Raw genomic sequence first — 22079 nt, 5'->3', positions numbered from 1 at the left:
ATACCAGGGCATCCACTTGCAAAATTAAATACAAAAACCCCGCCACACTCAAAATGTGTTTTGATATAAACAAATCTCTTACCAGTTGACTTGCTCTGTAAAAATAAATGTTGTTTTTTTCTATATTCAATATCAACATTTTAGGTAAGCTGTACTTTTGGGTGAGTGCTGCATACGGCTCAAATTCCATCTTCCCCAAAACTCTACCAATTTCTGGCTTCAGTAGTGGGTGATGGGTCATGGAAATGATAGACCCTGAGATAATGTAAAAAAAAAAAAAAAAAAAAAAAAAAAAAAAAAAAAAAAAAAAAAAAAAAAAAAAAAAAAAAAAAAAAAAAAAAAAAAAAAAAAAAAAAAAAAAAAAAAAAAAAAAAAAAAAAAAAAAAAAAAAAAAAAAAAAAAAAAAAAAAAAAAAAAAAAAAAAAAAAAAAAAAAAAAAAAAAAAAAAAAAAAAAAAAAAAAAAAAAAAAAAAAAAAAAAAAAAAAAAAAAAAAAAAAAAAAAAAAAAACCATCTTAATCTTCCTTAGTAAGTATATGTTGGAATGGATTTGGTCCTGAGATGTACAACCTACCAAACCATCATTTTATGACCTTCCTTTGTAGAAGTTCTTTAAATGATCTTTGCCTAGTATCTGGCCCTTCCCCCGCGAAATTTTCCATTTTAGACCTGTCTTTGATACAAAGCTTAAAGTGTTTTTTGACCTTCAAGTATTCATTGTTCCCAAAGTTTAATTTCAGCTTTACAACTTAATTTTTGTTTTTGAAGCCAATTATTTTTGGTTGGGTTATGAAAACTTATCCAACATCTTTATAATAATTATTTGTTGTTTTGGTCAGTTTCTATGGTGTTGTGGGAGTTAATCTTGACAAGCCCACCTTTTAGCATTAATTTCAACCATTGACAGGGTGGCGGGTAGGTCACCTAGGCTTAATCCATTATTCATGATTGTCCAGGTTCATGTTCAATTCCATAGTGGTTAATCCTTTGTGTACTGTAACTTCAATTTGCCATTGTGGCAAAGCAGTGATATTATTTTTGTCATAGGTAGGATAATCACACAAGATTAACAAAATCATGCTTGATATTTATTCAATCACTGCAAATATGTTAAACAAATCCCCTTAAAGTTATTGCTCTGAAAAATAATATTCTACAAATCAAAATTTTGTAAAAAATTACATCTAACTTTCCAAAATCTCCCCAATTTCTAGGTCACATATTTTAGGTAATGATTAGGTACCTGAGAAAAACCTCTAAAATCCCATCTTTAAACTTCCCTTTAAAAGTTATAATTGGTTTTGGTAATGGTTTTTGGGGTCCGGATATTTAACAACCCTTCCCAAAACCATTTTTTTTCCCTTTTTGTCAAAGGGTTCAAAATTTTACAATGATCTTTGCCCCCAAGTTATTCCAGGCCTTTCCCTTAAATCAATTATTTCCTTCTTAAAGGGGTTTCCGGGATAAAGATTTAATTTTTTGTTTTACTTTTAAAATTCTTTTCCCAAGACAAGGTTTAAATTCTTTCGTAGTTTTTAAGAAAGCCCCTTAATTGTTTGTTTTTGCCCAAACCAAAATTTATTTTGGGGTTTAGGAAATTTTTTAACACCCTTTTTAGTCCAGTAATTTTTTTTATTGTTTTTAAGGGTTGGGTTCGGGTTGGGGGAATTAAAAAGGTTCAAGCCAATCCCATTTCTTCCCTTTAATTTCCAAATTTTCCAAAGCGGCCAAGCAGTGGGGTCAAGGGCCCCAAGGGCCACCCCTCCCCTTTTTGGGTTCTTTTCCCATTAAGTTTGTTCGGCTTCCCATGGAATCTTGTGGGCCATGTTTGGTGATTTTTCATTTAGGCCTTTCTAAATTTCTTTGCTTTTTAAAACGGGGAAAATTTTAAAGGTACACTAAAATTTTATCTTTAAACAAAAACCAAATCAAATTTTTTTTAAAAACCTTCATTTTTGGAAAAAATAATTTTTCCAAATAAAAATTAATTTCTTATAAATAAATCTTGGGAAACCTTTTTTTAAATAAAAAACCCCCCAAATTTCCCCCAAAAAATTTGCTTCCTATTTTTAAGTTACAATGTACAGCCTCAAATTTTGTTTGCTATTTTGAAGCTCCAAAGCCAAATTCCATATTTTGTTTTTTGGTTTGGGTATCGGGTCTCTTAGGATAGGATGAGTAAAATTGGGAATCAAAGCCACAACCACCTTTCTCTTGAGCTCCCAAGGTGGATGGAACTATCTTGACCTTATGTAAATTGTGATCCAGGAGTGGGTTCTCATAGGCATGTTGTGGGAGCTCTAACGGGTCTTTGACAATGCCCTCATCATGCCCCACTGCTCTCTCAGTTATTTAAAGTCTTCCAAAATCCATCTCCAATATGCAGCAGGAAGTCAGGATGGCCGAGCGGTCCAAGGCGCTGCGTTCAGGTCGCAGTCTCCAATGGAGGCGTGGGTTCGAATCCCACTTCTGACATGTCTTTTCTGCTTACTTGGACTTGTCTTCTACCAATAGGTTGCCATTTGTGTGCTAGAAAGCAGTTGCCCATTAACGTGTGGATTTAAATCCTGTTACTGATGTGGTGAAGCACTGTAAAACATATCAATGCACTCTTGTTCAAGCCATATAGATAGGACCCAAATAGTCAGATGGCTATAGATTCCATTTATTGTAGCTCATCACTGGTAGTACAGGTGAGTATCTAATCAGGACTTCCAGCAAATCAAAGATTTCCAACACTAAAATGATTCAATTGCACTTGCAATAATTTACATATACAAAACTACACCTCGACACACACTCAAAATGGATGTTTTTGAATATAAAACATAATCCTCTCTTTAACCAGGCTTGACTTGCTCTGTAAAAAAATAAATGATTGTTCTTTTTCCTACTATTCAATATCAAACATCTCTTAGGTAAGCCATGTACTTCATTGGGTGAGTGCTCAGCATACCAGGGCTCAAAACTTCCAATCTTCCCCAAAACCTCTACCACAATTTCTAGGCTTACAGTAAGTGTGGGTGAATGGGTCCAATGGAAACTGATAGTACCCTGAGAATAAATGTACACATCCCTAACTCCAAATACCACCAGGGTCAATTTTAATGATCTTTTCTCCTTGTGAGTCAAAAGTTTATCTAATTGGGCTTCTGGACTAGATGTGTATCTTTTTTGGGGTTCCGGAGCTTGAGTATGTAGGGTACAAGGACCCCTATCCCCTGAAAACCCAATTTCCATTTTATAGACCCTTCGTCCTTATGATACAGGAAAGGTTCTCGCAAAGAATTTTTACAAGATGAATCAATTGTTAAGCACCTCTACAAGTATAATCCATGTGCCTCTTCCCCTTCCACAGCAGCTCAAGTTTACATTTTCCATTCTTTAACCCAGCAGCCCTGCTTCTTCCTGGATGACCGTAAAGGACTTTTGAAGAGTTGTTTCTGTGTTTTTGCAGCCGTTCCTTGGAAAGTGATTCATTGTAGTTTCCCCATTAAGACAAAGGGTTTTATGACAAACTGTTTCATTTTCCTTAGTAGCTATTCTTAAGTTACAAATGTACAGCCTTCAATTTGTTTGCTTTTTTGAAGCTCCAAAGCCAAATTCCATATTTAGTTGTGGGTATCCGGGTCTCTGAGGATAGATGAGTAAACTTGGGAATCAAGCCACAACCACCTCTTCTCTTTGAGCTCCCAAGGTGGAATTATCTTGACCTTATGTTAATTGTGATCCAGGGTGGGTTCTCATAGGCATGTTGTGGGAGCTCTAACGGTCTTTGACAAAGCCCTCATCATGCCCACCTGCTCTCTCAGCTTATTTAAAGTCTTCCAAAATCCATCTCCAATATGCAGCAGGAAGTCAGGATGGCCGAGCGGTCCAAGGCGCTGCGTTCAGGTCGCAGTCTCCAATGGAGGCGTGGGTTCGAATCCCACTTCTGACATGTCTTTTCTGCTTACTTGGACTTGTCTTCTACCAATAGGTTGCCATTTGTGTGCTAGAAAGCAGTTGCCCATTAACGTGTGGATTTAAATCCTGTTACTGATGTGGTGAAGCACTGTAAAACATATCAATGCACTCTTGTTCAAGCCATATACAGGTGCTGGTCATAAAATTAGAATATCATGAAAAAGTAGATTGATTTCAGTAATTCCATTTAAAAAGTGAAACTTGTATATTATATTCATACATTACATACAAACTCATATATTTCAGATGTTTATTTTGTTTAATTTTGATGATTACAAATGACAACAAATGAAAATCTCAAATTCATCATATCAGAAAATTAGAATATTACTGAAGACCAATAAAAACAAAGGATTTATAGAAATGTTGGCCAACTAAAAAGTATGAACATGAAAAGTATGAGCATGTACAGCACTCAGTATTTAGTTGGGCCTCCTTTGGCCTGTATTACTGCAGCAATGCGGCGTGGCATGGAGTCGATCAGTCTGTGGCACTGCTCAGGTGTTATGATAGCCCAGGTTGCTCTAATAGTGGCTTTTAGCTCTTCTGAATTGTTGGGTCTGGTGTATTGCATCTTCTTCTTCACAATACCCCATAGATTTTCTATGGGGTTAAGGTCAGGAGAGTTTGCTGGCCAATTAAGAACAGGGAATACCATGGTCCTTCAACCAGGTACTGGTAGCTTTGGCACTGTGTGCAGGTGCCAAGTCCTGTTGGAAAATGAAATCTGCATCTCCAAAAAGTTGGTCAGCTGCAGGAAGCATGAAGTGCTCTAAAACTTCCTGGTATGTGGCTGCGTTGACCCTGGACCTCAGAAAACACAATGGACCAACACCAGCAGATGACATGGCACCCCAAACCATCACTGACTGTGGAAACTTTACACTGGACTTCAAGCAACGTGGATGAAGTGCCTCTCTTCTTTTCCTCCAGACTCTGGGACCTTGATTTCCAAAGGAAATGCAAAATTTACTTTCATCAGAGAACATGACTTTGGACCACTCACCAGCAGTCCAGTCCTGTTTCTCTTTAGCCCAGGCAAGACGCTTCTGACGCTGTCTGTGGTTCAAGAGTGGCTTGACACAAGGAATGCGACAGCAGAAACCCATGTCTTTCATACGTCTGTGTGTGGTGGTTCTTGAAGCACTCACTCCAGCTGCAGTCCACTCTTTGTGAATCTCCCCCACATTTTTGAATGGGTTTTGTTTCACAATCCTCTCCAGGGTGCGGTTATCTCTCTTGCTTGTACACTTTTTTCGACCACATCTTTTCCTTCCCTTCGCCTCTCTATTAATGTGCTTGGACACTGAGCTCTGTGAACAGCCAGCCTCTTTAGCGATGACCTTTTGTGTCTTGCCCTCCTTGTGCAAGGTGTCGATGGTCGTCTTTTGGACAACTGTCAAGTCAGCAGTCTTCCCCATGATTGTGTAGCCTATAGAACTAGACTGAAAGACCATTTAAAGGCTTTTGCAGGTGGTTTGAGTTAATTAGCTGATTAGAGTGTGGCACCAGGGGCCATCGATTTTGAACCTTTTCACAATATTCTAATTTTCTGATATGATGAATTTGAGATTTTCATTTGTTGTCATTTGTAATCATCAAAATTAAACAAAATAAACATCTGAAATATATGAGTTTGTATGTAATGTATGAATATAATATACAAGTTTCACTTTTTAAATGGAATTACTGAAATCAATCTACTTTTTCATGATATTCTAATTTTATGACCAGCACCTGTAGATAGGACCCAAATAGTCAGATGGCTATAGATTCCATTTATTGTAGCTCATCACTGGTAGTACAGGTGAGTATCTAATCAGGACTTCCAGCAAATCAAAGATTTCCAACACTAAAATGATTCAATTGCACTTGCAATAATTTACATATACAAAACTACACCTCGACACACACTCAAAATGGATGTTTTTGAATATAAAACATAATCCTCTCTTTAACCAGGCTTGACTTGCTCTGTAAAAAAATAAATGATTGTTCTTTTTCCTACTATTCAATATCAAACATCTCTTAGGTAAGCCATGTACTTCATTGGGTGAGTGCTCAGCATACCAGGGCTCAAAACTTCCAATCTTCCCCAAAACCTCTACCACAATTTCTAGGCTTACAGTAAGTGTGGGTGAATGGGTCCAATGGAAACTGATAGTACCCTGAGAATAAATGTACACATCCCTAACTCCAAATACCACCAGGGTCAATTTTAATGATCTTTTCTCCTTGTGAGTCAAAAGTTTATCTAATTGGGCTTCTGGACTAGATGTGTATCTTTTTTGGGGTTCCGGAGCTTGAGTATGTAGGGTACAAGGACCCCTATCCCCTGAAAACCCAATTTCCATTTTATAGACCCTTCGTCCTTATGATACAGGAAAGGTTCTCGCAAAGAATTTTTACAAGATGAATCAATTGTTAAGCACCTCTACAAGTATAATCCATGTGCCTCTTCCCCTTCCACAGCAGCTCAAGTTTACATTTTCCATTCTTTAACCCAGCAGCCCTGCTTCTTCCTGGATGACCGTAAAGGACTTTTGAAGAGTTGTTTCTGTGTTTTTGAAGCCGTTCCTTGGAAAGTGATTCATTGTAGTTTCCCCATTAAGACAAAGGGTTTTATGACAAACTGTTTCATTTTCCTTAGTAGCTATTCTTAAGTTACAAATGTACAGCCTTCAATTTGTTTGCTTTTTTGAAGCTCCAAAGCCAAATTCCATATTTAGTTGTGGGTATCCGGGTCTCTGAGGATAGATGAGTAAACTTGGGAATCAAGCCACAACCACCTCTTCTCTTTGAGCTCCCAAGGTGGAATTATCTTGACCTTATGTTAATTGTGATCCAGGGTGGGTTCTCATAGGCATGTTGTGGGAGCTCTAACGGTCTTTGACAAAGCCCTCATCATGCCCACCTGCTCTCTCAGCTTATTTAAAGTCTTCCAAAATCCATCTCCAATATGCAGCAGGAAGTCAGGATGGCCGAGCGGTCCAAGTGCAGTCCAAGCTGCGTTCAGGTCGCAGTCTCCAATGGAGGCGTGGGTTCGAATCCCACTTCTGACATGTCTTTTCTGCTTACTTGTACTTGTCTTCTACCAATAGGTTGCCATTTGTGTGCTAGAAAGCAGTTGCCCATTAACGTGTGGATTTAAATCCTGTTACTGATGTGGTGAAGCACTGTAAAACATATCAATGCACTCTTGTTCAAGCCATATAGATAGGACCCAAATAGTCAGATGGCTATAGATTCCATTTATTGTAGCTCATCACTGGTAGTACAGGTGAGTATCTAATCAGGACTTCCAGCAAATCAAAGATTTCCAACACTAAAATGATTCAATTGCACTTGCAATAATTTACATATACAAAACTACACCTCGACACACACTCAAAATGGATGTTTTTGAATATAAAACATAATCCTCTCTTTAACCAGGCTTGACTTGCTCTGTAAAAAAATAAATGATTGTTCTTTTTCCTACTATTCAATATCAAACATCTCTTAGGTAAGCCATGTACTTCATTGGGTGAGTGCTCAGCATACCAGGGCTCAAAACTTCCAATCTTCCCCAAAACCTCTACCACAATTTCTAGGCTTACAGTAAGTGTGGGTGCATGGGTCCAATGGAAACTGATAGTACCCTGAGAATAAATGTACACATCCCTAACTCCAAATACCACCAGGGTCAATTTTAATGATCTTTTCTCCTTATGAGTCAAAAGTTTATCTAATTGGGTTTCTGGACTAGATGTGTATCTTTTTTGGGGTTCCGGAGCTTGAGTATGTAGGGTACAAGGACCCCTATCCCCTGAAAACCCAATTTCCATTTTATAGACCCTTCGTCCTTATGATACAGGAAAGGTTCTCGCAAAGAATTTTTACAAGATGAATCAATTGTTAAGCACCTCTACAAGTATAATCCATGTGCCTCTTCCCCTTCCACAGCAGCTCAAGTTTACATTTTCCATTCTTTAACCCAGCAGCCCTGCTTCTTCCTGGATGACCGTAAAGGACTTTTGAAGAGTTGTTTCTGTGTTTTTGAAGCCGTTCCTTGGAAAGTGATTCATTGTAGTTTCCCCATTAAGACAAAGGGTTTTATGACAAACTGTTTCATTTTCCTTAGTAGCTATTCTTAAGTTACAAATGTACAGCCTTCAATTTGTTTGCTTTTTTGAAGCTCCAAAGCCAAATTCCATATTTAGTTGTGGGTATCCGGGTCTCTGAGGATAGATGAGTAAACTTGGGAATCAAGCCACAACCACCTCTTCTCTTTGAGCTCCCAAGGTGGAATTATCTTGACCTTATGTTAATTGTGATCCAGGGTGGGTTCTCATAGGCATGTTGTGGGAGCTCTAACGGTCTTTGACAAAGCCCTCATCATGCCCACCTGCTCTCTCAGCTTATTTAAAGTCTTCCAAAATCCATCTCCAATATGCAGCAGGAAGTCAGGATGGCCGAGCGGTCCAAGGCGCTGCGTTAAGGTCGCAGTCTCCAATGGAGGCGTGGGTTCGAATCCCACTTCTGACATGTCTTTTCTGCTTACTTGGACTTGTCTTCTACCAATAGGTTGCCATTTGTGTGCTAGAAAGCAGTTGCCCATTAACGTGTGGATTTAAATCCTGTTACTGATGTGGTGAAGCACTGTAAAACATATCAATGCACTCTTGTTCAAGCCATATACAGGTGCTGGTCATAAAATTAGAATATCATGAAAAAGTTGATTGATTTCAGTAATTCCATTTAAAAAGTGAAACTTGTATATTATATTCATACATTACATACAAACTCATATATTTCAGATGTTTATTTTGTTTAATTTTGATGATTACAAATGACAACAAATGAAAATCTCAAATTCATCATATCAGAAAATTAGAATATTGTGAAAAGGTTCAAAATTGATGGCCCCTGGTGCCACACTCTAATCAGCTAATTAACTCAAACCACCTGCAAAAGCCTTTAAATGGTCTTTCAGTCTAGTTCTATAGGCTACACAATCATGGGGAAGACTGCTGACTTGACAGTTGTCCAAAAGACGACCATCGACACCTTGCACAAGGAGGGCAAGACACAAAAGGTCATCGCTAAAGAGGCTGGCTGTTCACAGAGCTCAGTGTCCAAGCACATTAATAGAGAGGCGAAGGGAAGGAAAAGATGTGGTCGAAAAAAGTGTACAAGCAAGAGAGATAACCGCACCCTGGAGAGGATTGTGAAACAAAACCCATTCAAAAATGTGGGGGAGATTCACAAAGAGTGGACTGCAGCTGGAGTGAGTGCTTCAAGAACCACCACACACAGACGTATGAAAGACATGGGTTTCTGCTGTCGCATTCCTTGTGTCAAGCCACTCTTGAACCACAGACAGCGTCAGAAGCGTCTTGCCTGGGCTAAAGAGAAACAGGACTGGACTGCTGGTGAGTGGTCCAAAGTCATGTTCTCTGATGAAAGTAAATTTTGCATTTCCTTTGGAAATCAAGGTCCCAGAGTCTGGAGGAAAAGAAGAGAGGCACTTCATCCACGTTGCTTGAAGTCCAGTGTAAAGTTTCCACAGTCAGTGATGGTTTGGGGTGCCATGTCATCTGCTGGTGTTGGTCCATTGTGTTTTCTGAGGTCCAGGGTCAACGCAGCCACATACCAGGAAGTTTTAGAGCACTTCATGCTTCCTGCAGCTGACCAACTTTTTGGAGATGCAGATTTCATTTTCCAACAGGACTTGGCACCTGCACACAGTGCCAAAGCTACCAGTACCTGGTTGAAGGACCATGGTATCCCTGTTCTTAATTGGCCAGCAAACTCTCCTGACCTTAACCCCATAGAAAATCTATGGGGTATTGTGAAGAAGAAGATGCAATACACCAGACCCAACAATTCAGAAGAGCTAAAAGCCACTATTAGAGCAACCTGGGCTATCATAACACCTGAGCAGTGCCACAGACTGATCGACTCCATGCCACGCCGCATTGCTGCAGTAATACAGGCCAAAGGAGGCCCAACTAAATACTGAGTGCTGTACATGCTCATACTTTTCATGTTCATACTTTTCAGTTGGCCAACATTTCTATAAATCCTTTGTTTTTATTGGTCTTCAGTAATATTCTAATTTTCTGATATGATGAATTTGAGATTTTCATTTGTTGTCATTTGTAATCATCAAAATTAAACAAAATAAACATCTGAAATATATGAGTTTGTATGTAATGTATGAATATAATATACAAGTTTCACTTTTTAAATGGAATTACTGAAATCAATCTACTTTTTCATGATATTCTAATTTTATGACCAGCACCTGTAGATAGGACCCAAATAGTCAGATGGCTATAGATTCCATTTATTGTAGCTCATCACTGGTAGTACAGGTGAGTATCTAATCAGGACTTCCAGCAAATCAAAGATTTCCAACACTAAAATGATTCAATTGCACTTGCAATAATTTACATATACAAAACTACACCTCGACACACACTCAAAATGGATGTTTTTGAATATAAAACATAATCCTCTCTTTAACCAGGCTTGACTTGCTCTGTAAAAAAATAAATGATTGTTCTTTTTCCTACTATTCAATATCAAACATCTCTTAGGTAAGCCATGTACTTCATTGGGTGAGTGCTCAGCATACCAGGGCTCAAAACTTCCAATCTTCCCCAAAACCTCTACCACAATTTCTAGGCTTACAGTAAGTGTGGGTGCATGGGTCCAATGGAAACTGATAGTACCCTGAGAATAAATGTACACATCCCTAACTCCAAATACCACCAGGGTCAATTTTAATGATCTTTTCTCCTTGTGAGTCAAAAGTTTATCTAATTGGGCTTCTGGACTAGATGTGTATCTTTTTTGGGGTTCCGGAGCTTGAGTATGTAGGGTACAAGGACCCCTATCCCCTGAAAACCCAATTTCCATTTTATAGACCCTTCGTCCTTATGATACAGGAAAGGTTCTCGCAAAGAATTTTTACAAGATGAATCAATTGTTAAGCACCTCTACAAGTATAATCCATGTGCCTCTTCCCCTTCCACAGCAGCTCAAGTTTACATTTTCCATTCTTTAACCCAGCAGCCCTGCTTCTTCCTGGATGACCGTAAAGGACTTTTGAAGAGTTGTTTCTGTGTTTTTGCAGCCGTTCCTTGGAAAGTGATTCATTGTAGTTTCCCCATTAAGACAAAGGGTTTTATGACAAACTGTTTCATTTTCCTTAGTAGCTATTCTTAAGTTACAAATGTACAGCCTTCAATTTGTTTGCTTTTTTGAAGCTCCAAAGCCAAATTCCATATTTATGTAGCGGACGGGATTTTACCGCCGCCTTGTAGGGGAATTAACTAACCCTAACCGTGGGGAGTACCAAACGGGACAGGATCTAGGTCCCCCACGCCCAATACCTAAAGGCCTCAATACTCCCGTTGTGGCAGCACGTTTTGTCTTGGTAGCACACCTAGGCTTGGTAGAGTGGGCTTCAGTAAAGTACAGTAGCTGCCTGAAGGTGTATGTGGTGAGGTATGGTCCAGCACGTCCGTCACCACCCCACTACTATCCTAAGCCGGCTTCCCAAGTGAGGCGCCCCTACCCCCAGATTAGAGTAACCTGACTACCATTCAATTAAAGTCGGTAAAGAGAACACTACTAGCAGCTAGAGCTCACTTAAGTTCTACAATAACTAATTATATGACACATATATAGCACAAACAGTTAATAAGACGAGGAAACTGGTTATGATAATCAAACTGTAATAAAGGAAAAAAATCAAAACGCTCTCGCACAGGTATAAGAATTCACCTCAGGCGATATGAATCAACTTATAACACAAAGAACCATCAAACCTTTTCTCAAACAGACATAAACATCTGCCCTGGCAGCTGGCAGTGGGCTGAGCAGCACACAGTAACGTGTAAGTGTGTGTACATGCAGCTGTGTGTGTGTGTGGCAGAGGCTTGCTCAGCGGCTCAACAGTCTCTCCCAATACCACAGCAGGAGTGTGTGTGTGTGTCGCACGGGTCAATGCCAATTCAACAGTTCAGTTCAGTCCAGCTGACCCAGCGAGCGTTATGAGCGTTGTGTGTATGAGTCTGCTTGAGTACGGGTGTGTATCGCACGGGTAAAAACAGATATAACAGTTCAGTTCAGTCCACTTGACCCGGCAAATGTTATGGACAGTGCTTTGAGCGTGTGGAGGTTGAGTGTATGTGTATGAATAGTTACCAACCCACGACCAAATTCCGTCACGGTGCTGGGCTGGATGGCAGGGCAAAAAAAACTCACAGACGTCCACTCCTGGCAAAATAGCTGCAAGCTACACTCCAGAACGTATGGGAGGCGGCGGCTAGGCTAGCATTTATAGCCTTACCTCCTTCTTGATGTTGTTGGATAGTCCCTTGGGATATCGCTGATTTCTATTCCCATCCAGTAGAACAGCATAAAACAGTTTACCCCACCGGACCATTAGCCGTTACTCCGCACAGTAATAAAGTAAACGCCCGGGGAACCAATCGATATTAAACTTCACAACTATACCCCAGCCTACCGACTCGAAACACAACGGAGTTAGCTCATTAGCTCGTTCAATCAGCGATATTGGCTCCAAACTTTTCTCCTGCCGGTTAACTTTTTATCCATCTCTATCTTTTTATATCTGTTTCCCTCCTTTTTTTACACACCGCACGTTCCCCTCCCCCACGTACACGAGACCCCTCGTCCTTAAAGGGACAGGCGCTAATTTTGCACCCGCTACATTCCCCCCTGCGAAACCCTGCCATACCATCCAGCATCGGAAGGTGACGGAATTCCTGAAGGACCAAAAAAAAATAAGATCAATACATTAGTAACCTTTCTGCATCAATACATTACAGCAAAATAATGCATTACCTTCACATGTTTTTTTTCTCTTTTTTTCACATTAGTTCAAGTAATCAGTACTCTTTAAAATCCCAAGGAACCATATCAACACAGATAATGAAACACTGGTGAACATTAAAACATTGGTTAATACTCAAATAAGTATTGAAACATTGTTAACGTTTGAAAGGAACACACAGGAAAGGTTATTGCATTTAGTACTTTCACCTTAGTGCAACAGGTAAGCATTCACAACAGGGCTAACAAATTTAAAACATAAGAATGCATTAAGTTGAACCTGAGGACAGTAAGTGCTTAAGAGCTTTAAGGCATTCTAAGACATATCACTCCAACACATAGTCATCAAACCTTGCAGGAAGGGTGCCCCGGTTGGACCTTGCAGAGCGTCTAGGCTCCACCACCCCATCACTCTCACTACCCGCATCTGACCCAGCTGTAGGTTCCATGCCATCCGTCCTAAATCCCTCAGCCCCACCTGGTCCCCCCCCTGGACTCCGATCCCCTGCTACCCCCACCCCTGCTGTGTGTGTGTGGTGCATAGGTGTGAAGGTAGGGAGGCAGAGGAGGTCAGAGCCATCAGTGTCTGAGCCAGAGGTTGAGCTTGTAACCGGTCGACGTCCCCGGGGTTTGCCCCCTTGAGTCGGGAAGGTGCAGAGTCTCAGTTGGTCTCGGTGGACCACTTTCGAGGGCCCGCCCTTCTCTGGCCGTATTGTGAAGACAGGGATGTCACTGTGGTTTTGGTTTATTACAATGTAAGGATGAGGCTCCCACTTATCTCCCATTTTATTTCGACCACGGTGGGAATGGTTGCGTAGGAGCACACGGTCACCGGACCTGAGGAGGGCACCTGCAGACCTTCTGTCATAGGCCCGCTTTCTCCTCTTTGATACACCTTCTGCTGCAGCATGTGCAACCTCCACAGCCGTCCTGAATCGGTCATGGTGGGCTTTTACCCAGTCGTCCAAATTATCCACATTATCTTCCTCCAGATCCTTTCCTCCCAGGACATCCATAGGCAACCGAGGGTCCCTGGCAAACATCAGGTAAAAGGGTGGGTATCCAGTGGAGGAATGGGGACGGCTATTATATGCCATGACAATTTCTGGCAGGTGTTCATCCCACCTCTTTATTTTCTCCGGAGGCAAGGTCCGTAACATTTCGTGCAGGGTCCTGTTGAATCTTTCACATTGGGCGTTACCCTGTGGGTGGTAGGGAGTGGTGCGGCTCTTAGCTACCCTGTAAATGTGACACAGCTCTTTTATAACATTGGCCTCAAAGCACCTGCCCTGGTCGGAATGCAACCGTGCCGGGCAACCATAGTGAACAAACCAGTGCTTCACGAGGTTCTTGGCAGTGGTGTGAGCTGTTTGATTTCTGGTCGGCACGGCGACTGTGAATCTTGTGAACATGTCTGTCATGACCAACACATTTTCAAAGCCCCCACTGGAGCACTCAAGTAGGGTATAGTCCATGGCTACTACTTCTAGGGGTGCAGAGACATTAGTGCAGGTCATGGGGGCTCTTGTCCTAGGGAAAACGTCCTTGGCCAGGGCACAACGTCTGCACTCCTTAACCCAGGCCTGGACATCCTGAGTCATGGTGGGCCAGTAGTAGCTTCGCCTCATGGTCTCCAGGGTGCTGCGTTCCCCGAAATGGCCACCGTGGTCATGCTGCCCTTCGTAAACTCTACGCTGCAGGTTTTCGGGGACAACCAGCTGCCGTATTCTCTCTCCATCTCTAGGGTCAGTGATCGTACGGAACAGAACACCCTTGTGGAGGCTGAGTCGGTCAAACTGCTTAAACAGTCGCTGGAGTTTTGGGTCGGCCTGATGCAGACTCATCCCTGTGGGCTTTTGTTGATTTTGTACGGCTGTCAGTGCCGGTTGGACTCGAGGGTCTTTTCTTTGCTCCATTTCCAACTCTGACCAGCTGAAACCGTTCACTGCTGCCCTGACTGCACTCTGTGTGGCACCCTGAGTGGTGATGTCCTTCTGCCCCGGCCACAGGCAGGCTCGTACCTCCTCAGGCCCAAGGCATATGAAGTCTTTTCCAGAGTCTTCCTCATCTGCTTCTGTCCCCACCGGGATCCTTGACAGGACGTCAGTATTTGTGTTTTGGCGTCCGGGTTTGTAGCAAACCTCAAAGTCATATTCTGCCAACTGAGCGGCCCAGCGCTGCTCCACTGCACCCAAGTTGGCGGTCCCCAAGTAGCGCAGTGGGTTGTGGTCGGTCACCACAGCGAACTTGGAGTACATCAGGTACTCTTTGAACTTTTCCGTGACCGCCCATTTGAGGGCTAGCAGTTCCAGCTTGAAGGCGCTATAATTCCTGTCGTTCCTTTCTGCTCCCCGTAGGCCACGGCTAGCAAACGCCACAACATGCTCAACCCCTCCCTGCTTCTGGCTCAGCACCGCTCCCAGCCCCTGAAGGCTTGCATCCGTTGCTAGGATGAAGGGCAAGTTGAAGTCGGGGTAGGCAAGGACTGGTGGGCTCATCAGGCTAAGTTTCAGCTCTTCAAAGGAGCGCTGGCACTCCTCAGTCCACCTGAAAGCTCCGGCAGCACCAGTCTGGTTTGTCTTCCCCACTAGGGCATGGAGCGGTCGGGCTAGCTGGGCGAACCTGGGGACAAATCGGCAGTAGTAACTCATGAACCCCAGGACTTGCCTCACCTCTTTCACAGACGTGGGGGTTGGCCAGGTCTCTAACGCTTGGACTTTCTCCCGATCTACGTGGATCCCCTCAGCGGATATCACATGGCCCAGGAACTTAACTTCTTCTCTCAGTAGGTGGCACTTACTGGGCTTCAGTTTGAGACCATGTTGCCTTAGCCTATTAAAGACAAGTTCTAATCTCTCACAATGGGTGTCAAAATCATTGGAAAAGACTATCACGTCATCTAAATAGATAAGCAGCACTTCGAATGCCAGGTCTCCTAGTACCACACCCATCAGCCTTTGGAAAGTGGCCGGGGCATTGCACAATCCAAAGGGCATCCTTGACCACTCAAATAAACCGAAAGGGGTTGTCACCGCCGTTTTTGCTCGATCGGCCTCATCCATGGCCACTTGGAAGTACCCCGAGGTCAAATCAAGAGTGGAGAATAGCTGTGCTTTCCCCAGGGCGTCTAGAGACTCTTCTACACGTGGGAGGGGGTAGGCATCCTTGCAAGTCACCTGGTTCAGCTTCCTGTAGTCGCAGCAGAACCTCACGCTGCCATCTTTCTTCATCACGATCACAGCTGGGGAAGCCCAGGGGCTTCGGCTCTCTCTGAGGACTCCTTGCGAGACCAGGTCTTGGATGTGCTTTTTGAACTGCTGGAAGATCTGGGGAGGGACGCGGCGATGACGCTGCTTAATGGGCGGCGCATCCCCCGTGTGTATGTTGTGGGTCACTGAGGTGGTATAACCCAGATCTGAGTCATTCCTTGAAAATACATCTTGGTGCTTGGTCAACAGCTCGGTCAGCTTACAGCGTTGAGCCTTGGAGAACCTCTGGAGGTCTGCCTGAACAGGGACTGGTAGCTGGGTGGGAGGGCAGTCTTGGCTGAGAGTTGACATTGACTCCACCGCTTTCACGTGCAGGATTTCCCCTCTCTCTTCAAACTCCACTAGTTCCTTTGGTAGCACTCTGTGCGGCCAGTATGCTACGGCAAGTCGGGCGCGAGGTTTCAATGTCACTGGCCTTTTGCTGGAGTTCAGGACTCGGACTGGAACACGGCCGTCACTGGTCTTAGCAAGCACATTGGCTACAAGGAGACTCTTCGGTAGGCTCACCCCAGAAGATGCTTCCACTAACACCTGGCAGCTGAATTTCGACGGGGCACCACACCGTCCCTCCAAGACCCGCTCACTTAGCGGGGGGATGGTGACCTCTTCTTTCCCTGCCACTTTCACGTAGCCTATGCGGCCACACTCTGCCTGAGCACTTGTGTCTCTCCTGATGTCGGCCAGTATGCGATGAACCTGGGCTTCAGTCCCTCTGTACTTCTGCATCTTCTTTACACCTTCCCGGGGTCCAAAGAAATCTTTCAGATCGCTCAGTACATTCATGCCCAGGATGCCCGGCAAGCCTTTCATCTCCTCGACGTCAGGACTCTCGTCCTTAAGGACGAAAATGCACTTACGGCCAACCGACTTGCCCATACAGTGTATGTCTGCCTCCAGGCATCCCAGAAGGGAAATGTCTAGGCCATTAGCTGCGGTAAGCTGCACCCAGTGGGCTGAAGACAGGGCTGATTTGTCGAAGTGCTCGTGGAAGAAAGACTCCCGGATGGTGGTCACCTCTGAGCCGGTGTCCAGCAAGCACTCAGTGAGGACGCCTGCTATCTCCACCCCCACCGTCAGGCAGTTTCCAAAGGCACCTCCCCTTAAGGCCCCAGCTGGCTGCGTTGCTTGGTGACTTCGGATGGTTGGTGTGCTTGGTCCCGGGCGTGATGACTCTGTACTGCCTCCCACGGCTCCTGCAGGACCGTTCTGGCGGGGTGGGGGGCGGGTCACTTCGGTGGCCCCCCGGTTCAGAGGGCAGTGTCTGCTGGTGTGCCCTGGCTCATTGCATGTATAGCAGATGTACTGCCCGGCCTCGTCGCGCAGTGGTGAATTTCGCATTTTGGAGTATTTTCGGTATTCGGCCCCATGCACTGCTTTATAGAGCTCTTCTTGCCTCGCAGCTATCTGCTGGATAGAGTCGTGTAGTGTCTGTAATGACAAGGCTGGAACCGTTGCATCTGTGGCCACGCCACTGACCGCCCTCGCATGGCTTTTGTCTCGAGGGACCTGGGAGGTCTCCTCCTCCTCTGACCAATCAATGGCAGCCTGCATAAGCTGATTAAATGTCTCCTTTGGTTTTTCCTTTGCTTGCCTTTTCATTTCCTTCCTCAGGTTGTCATCCTTGAGGCCCAACAGAAATTGTTCTTTGAGCATGACCTCTGGGTCCGGAATGCAACTAGGATCACGGCGTTTTAAATGGTGGAGTTTTTCTTGGAGGTCGTATCCATAGGCCCGTATCCTCTCATTTGGCATCTGTCTTCGGTCATAATAATCCCTCAGCCTGATGCCCACAGGAACTTTATCCCCATATACTCCCTCCAAGAGTTCAAAGACGGCCTCAATGTTTGATGTCCCCTCTTCAAGACACAGTTTCACTGTTTTTTTAGCCTCGCCCCTTAGGTGCTGTTTGACTAGTTCAACTTGGTCACTCGCTGGGGTTTTGCATACTGCAAAGTGTGTTTTAACTGCTGCAACCCATTCCTCTACACACATGTCGTCCTGACTCTGACTGCCACTAAAATCGGGGCATTTCCTGTCTCTCTGTATGTTTACAGTAGCTGGCGTTTTCTGCTCTATGACCTGTTTTGCCATCGCCAGAGCCTCCTTCTGGTCAGTCCTAGCCCGTTCCAGCAAGGCTACTTGCCTAGACTGTTCTTGGAATTTCAGTTGTAATTCCTCAAATTGTTTCTGTAGATCTTCCATGGCTGCTTCAAAATGGCACTATCTAGTGAGAGAGGAGGTAGTGACTGATAAAATGTTGCACTTTGAATGATCCTGTTCGTGACGCCAGAATGTAGCGGACGGGATTTTACCGCCGCCTTGTAGGGGAATTAACTAACCCTAACCGTGGGGAGTACCAAACGGGACAGGATCTAGGTCCCCCACGCCCAATACCTAAAGGCCTCAATACTCCCGTTGTGGCAGCACGTTTTGTCTTGGTAGCACACCTAGGCTTGGTAGAGTGGGCTTCAGTAAAGTACAGTAGCTGCCTGAAGGTGTATGTGGTGAGGTATGGTCCAGCACGTCCGTCACCACCCCACTACTATCCTAAGCCGGCTTCCCAAGTGAGGCGCCACTACCCCCAGATTAGAGTAACCTGACTACCATTCAATTAAAGTCGGTAAAGAGAACACTACTAGCAGCTAGAGCTCACTTAAGTTGTACAATAACTAATTATATGACACAAATATAGCACAAACAGTTAATAAGACGAGGAAACTGGTTATGATAATCAAACTGTAATAAAGGAAAAAAATCAAAACGCTCTCGCACAGGTATAAGAATTCACCTCAGGCGATATGAATCAACTTATAACACAAAGAACCATCAAACCTTTTCTCAAACAGACATAAACATCTGCCCTGGCAGCTGGCAGTGGGCTGAGCAGCACACAGTAACGTGTAAGTGTGTGTACATGCAGCTGTGTGTGTGTGTGTGTGGCAGAGGCTTGCTCAGCGGCTCAACAGTCTCTCCCAATACCACAGCAGGAGTGTGTGTGTGTGTCGCACGGGTCAATGCCAATTCAACAGTTCAGTTCAGTCCAGCTGACCCAGCGAGCGTTATGAGCGTTGTGTGTATGAGTCTGCTTGAGTACGGGTGTGTATCGCACGGGTAAAAACAGATATAACAGTTCAGTTCAGTCCACTTGACCCGGCAAATGTTATGGACAGTGCTTTGAGCGTGTGGAGGTTGAGTGTATGTGTATGAATAGTTACCAACCCACGACCAAATTCCGTCACGGTGCTGGGCTGGATGGCAGGGCAAAAAAAACTCACAGACGTCCACTCCTGGCAAAATAGCTGCAAGCTACACTCCAGAACGTATGGGAGGCGGCGGCTAGGCTAGCATTTATAGCCTTACCTCCTTCTTGATGTTGTTGGATAGTCCCTTGGGATATCGCTGATTTCTATTGCCATCCAGTAGAACAGCATAAAACAGTTTACCCCACCGGACCATTAGCCGTTACTCCGCACAGTAATAAAGTAAACGCCCGGGGAACCAATCGATATTAAACTTCACAACTATACCCCAGCCTACCGACTCGAAACACAACGGAGTTAGCTCATTAGCTCGTTCAATCAGCGATATTGGCTCCAAACTTTTCTCCTGCCGGTTAACTTTTTATCCATCTCTATCTTTTTATATCTGTTTCCCTCCTTTTTTTACACACCGCACGTTCCCCTCCCCCACGTACACGAGACCCCTCGTCCTTAAAGGGACAGGCGCTAATTTTGCACCCAATACATTTAGATGTGGGTATCCGGGTCTCTGAGGATAGATGAGTAAACTTGGGAATCAAGCCACAACCACCTCTTCTCTTTGAGCTCCCAAGGTGGAATTATCTTGACCTTATGTTAATTGTGATCCAGGGTGGGTTCTCATAGGCATGTTGTGGGAGCTCTAACGGTCTTTGACAAAGCCCTCATCATGCCCACCTGCTCTCTCAGCTTATTTAAAGTCTTCCAAAATCCATCTCCAATATGCAGCAGGAAGTCAGGATGGCCGAGCGGTCCAAGGCGCTGCGTTAAGGTCGCAGTCTCCAATGGAGGCGTGGGTTCGAATCCCACTTCTGACATGTCTTTTCTGCTTACTTGGACTTGTCTTCTACCAATAGGTTGCCATTTGTGTGCTAGAAAGCAGTTGCCCATTAACGTGTGGATTTAAATCCTGTTACTGATGTGGTGAAGCACTGTAAAACATATCAATGCACTCTTGTTCAAGCCATATAGATAGGACCCAAATAGTCAGATGGCTATAGATTCCATTTATTGTAGCTCATCACTGGTAGTACAGGTGAGTATCTAATCAGGACTTCCAGCAAATCAAAGATTTCCAACACTAAAATGATTCAATTGCACTTGCAATAATTTACATATACAAAACTACACCTCGACACACACTCAAAATGGATGTTTTTGAATATAAAACATAATCCTCTCTTTAACCAGGCTTGACTTGCTCTGTAAAAAAATAAATGATTGTTCTTTTTCCTACTATTCAATATCAAACATCTCTTAGGTAAGCCATGTACTTCATTGGGTGAGTGCTCAGCATACCAGGGCTCAAAACTTCCAATCTTCCCCAAAACCTCTACCACAATTTCTAGGCTTACAGTAAGTGTGGGTGCATGGGTCCAATGGAAACTGATAGTACCCTGAGAATAAATGTACACATCCCTAACTCCAAATACCACCAGGGTCAATTTTAATGATCTTTTCTCCTTATGAGTCAAAAGTTTATCTAATTGGGTTTCTGGACTAGATGTGTATCTTTTTTGGGGTTCCGGAGCTTGAGTATGTAGGGTAAAAGGACCCCTATCCCCTGAAAACCCAATTTCCATTTTATAGACCCTTCGTCCTTATGATACAGGAAAGGTTCTCGCAAAGAATTTTTACAAGATGAATCAATTGTTAAGCACCTCTACAAGTATAATCCATGTGCCTCTTCCCCTTCCACAGCAGCTCAAGTTTACATTTTCCATTCTTTAACCCAGCAGCCCTGCTTCTTCCTGGATGACCGTAAAGGACTTTTGAAGAGTTGTTTCTGTGTTTTTGCAGCCGTTCCTTGGAAAGTGATTCATTGTAGTTTCCCCATTAAGACAAAGGGTTTTATGACAAACTGTTTCATTTTCCTTAGTAGCTATTCTTAAGTTACAAATGTACAGCCTTCAATTTGTTTGCTTTTTTGAAGCTCCAAAGCCAAATTCCATATTTAGTTGTGGGACCCGGGTCTCTGAGGATAGATGAGTAAACTTGGGAATCAAGCCACAACCACCTCTTCTCTTTGAGCTCCCAAGGTGGAATTATCTTGACCTTATGTTAATTGTGATCCAGGGTGGGTTCTCATAGGCATGTTGTGGGAGCTCTAACGGTCTTTGACAAAGCCCTCATCATGCACACCTGCTCTCTCAGCTTATTTAAAGTCTTCCAAAATCCATCTCCAATATGCAGCAGGAAGTCAGGATGGCAGAGCGGTCCAAGGCGCTGTGTTCAGGCCGCAGTCTCCAATGGAGGCGTGGGTTCGAATCCGACTTTTGACATGTCTTTTCTGCTTACTTGGACTTGTCTTCTACCAATAGGTTGCCATTTGTGTGCTAGAAAGCAGTTGCCCATTAACGTGTTGATTTAAATCCTGTTACTGATGTGGTGAAGCACTGTAAAACATATCAATGCACTCTTGTTCAAGCCATATAGATAGGACCCAAATAGTCAGATGGCTTTAGATTCCATTCATTGTAGCTCATCACTGGTAGTACAGGTGAGTATCTAATCAGGACTTCCAGCAAATCAAAGATTTCCAACACTAAAATGATTCAAATGCACTTGCAATAATTTACATATACAAAACTACACCTCGACACACACTCAAAATGGATGTTTTTGAATATAAAACATAATCCTCTCTTTAACCAGGCTTGACTTGCTCTGTAAAAAAATAAATGGTTGTTCTTTTTCCTACTATTCAATATCAAACATCTCTTAGGTAAGCCATGTAC

At 43.4% G+C, this 22079-nt stretch overlaps 6 non-coding genes across 6 annotated transcripts; all 6 read left to right on the top strand.

Moving 5' to 3' along the window:
- Positions 1–2391: 2391 nt before the first annotated feature.
- trnal-cag lies at positions 2392–2474 on the top strand. Its single transcript has one exon. It is a non-coding gene; the product is annotated as a tRNA-Leu (tRNA).
- A 1382-nt stretch (positions 2475–3856) lies between these two features.
- trnal-cag lies at positions 3857–3939 on the top strand. Its single transcript has one exon. It is a non-coding gene; the product is annotated as a tRNA-Leu (tRNA).
- A 2997-nt stretch (positions 3940–6936) lies between these two features.
- trnal-cag lies at positions 6937–7027 on the top strand. Its single transcript has one exon. It is a non-coding gene; the product is annotated as a tRNA-Leu (tRNA).
- A 1382-nt stretch (positions 7028–8409) lies between these two features.
- Positions 8410–8492, top strand: trnal-aag. Its single transcript has one exon. It is a non-coding gene; the product is annotated as a tRNA-Leu (tRNA).
- An 11584-nt stretch (positions 8493–20076) lies between these two features.
- Positions 20077–20159, top strand: trnal-aag. Its single transcript has one exon. It is a non-coding gene; the product is annotated as a tRNA-Leu (tRNA).
- Positions 20160–21540: 1381 nt separating this feature from the next.
- trnal-cag lies at positions 21541–21623 on the top strand. Its single transcript has one exon. It is a non-coding gene; the product is annotated as a tRNA-Leu (tRNA).
- Positions 21624–22079: the final 456 nt, after the last annotated feature.

Source organism: Cyprinodon tularosa, unplaced genomic scaffold, assembly GCF_016077235.1.
Source record: "Cyprinodon tularosa strain WSP-4 unplaced genomic scaffold, ASM1607723v1 ctg581, whole genome shotgun sequence".
In the NCBI taxonomy this organism is placed as follows: Eukaryota; Metazoa; Chordata; class Actinopteri; order Cyprinodontiformes; family Cyprinodontidae; genus Cyprinodon; species Cyprinodon tularosa.
Note: the sequence above shows the minus strand (reverse complement) of the source record. Positions and strands in the feature narration are given on the sequence as shown.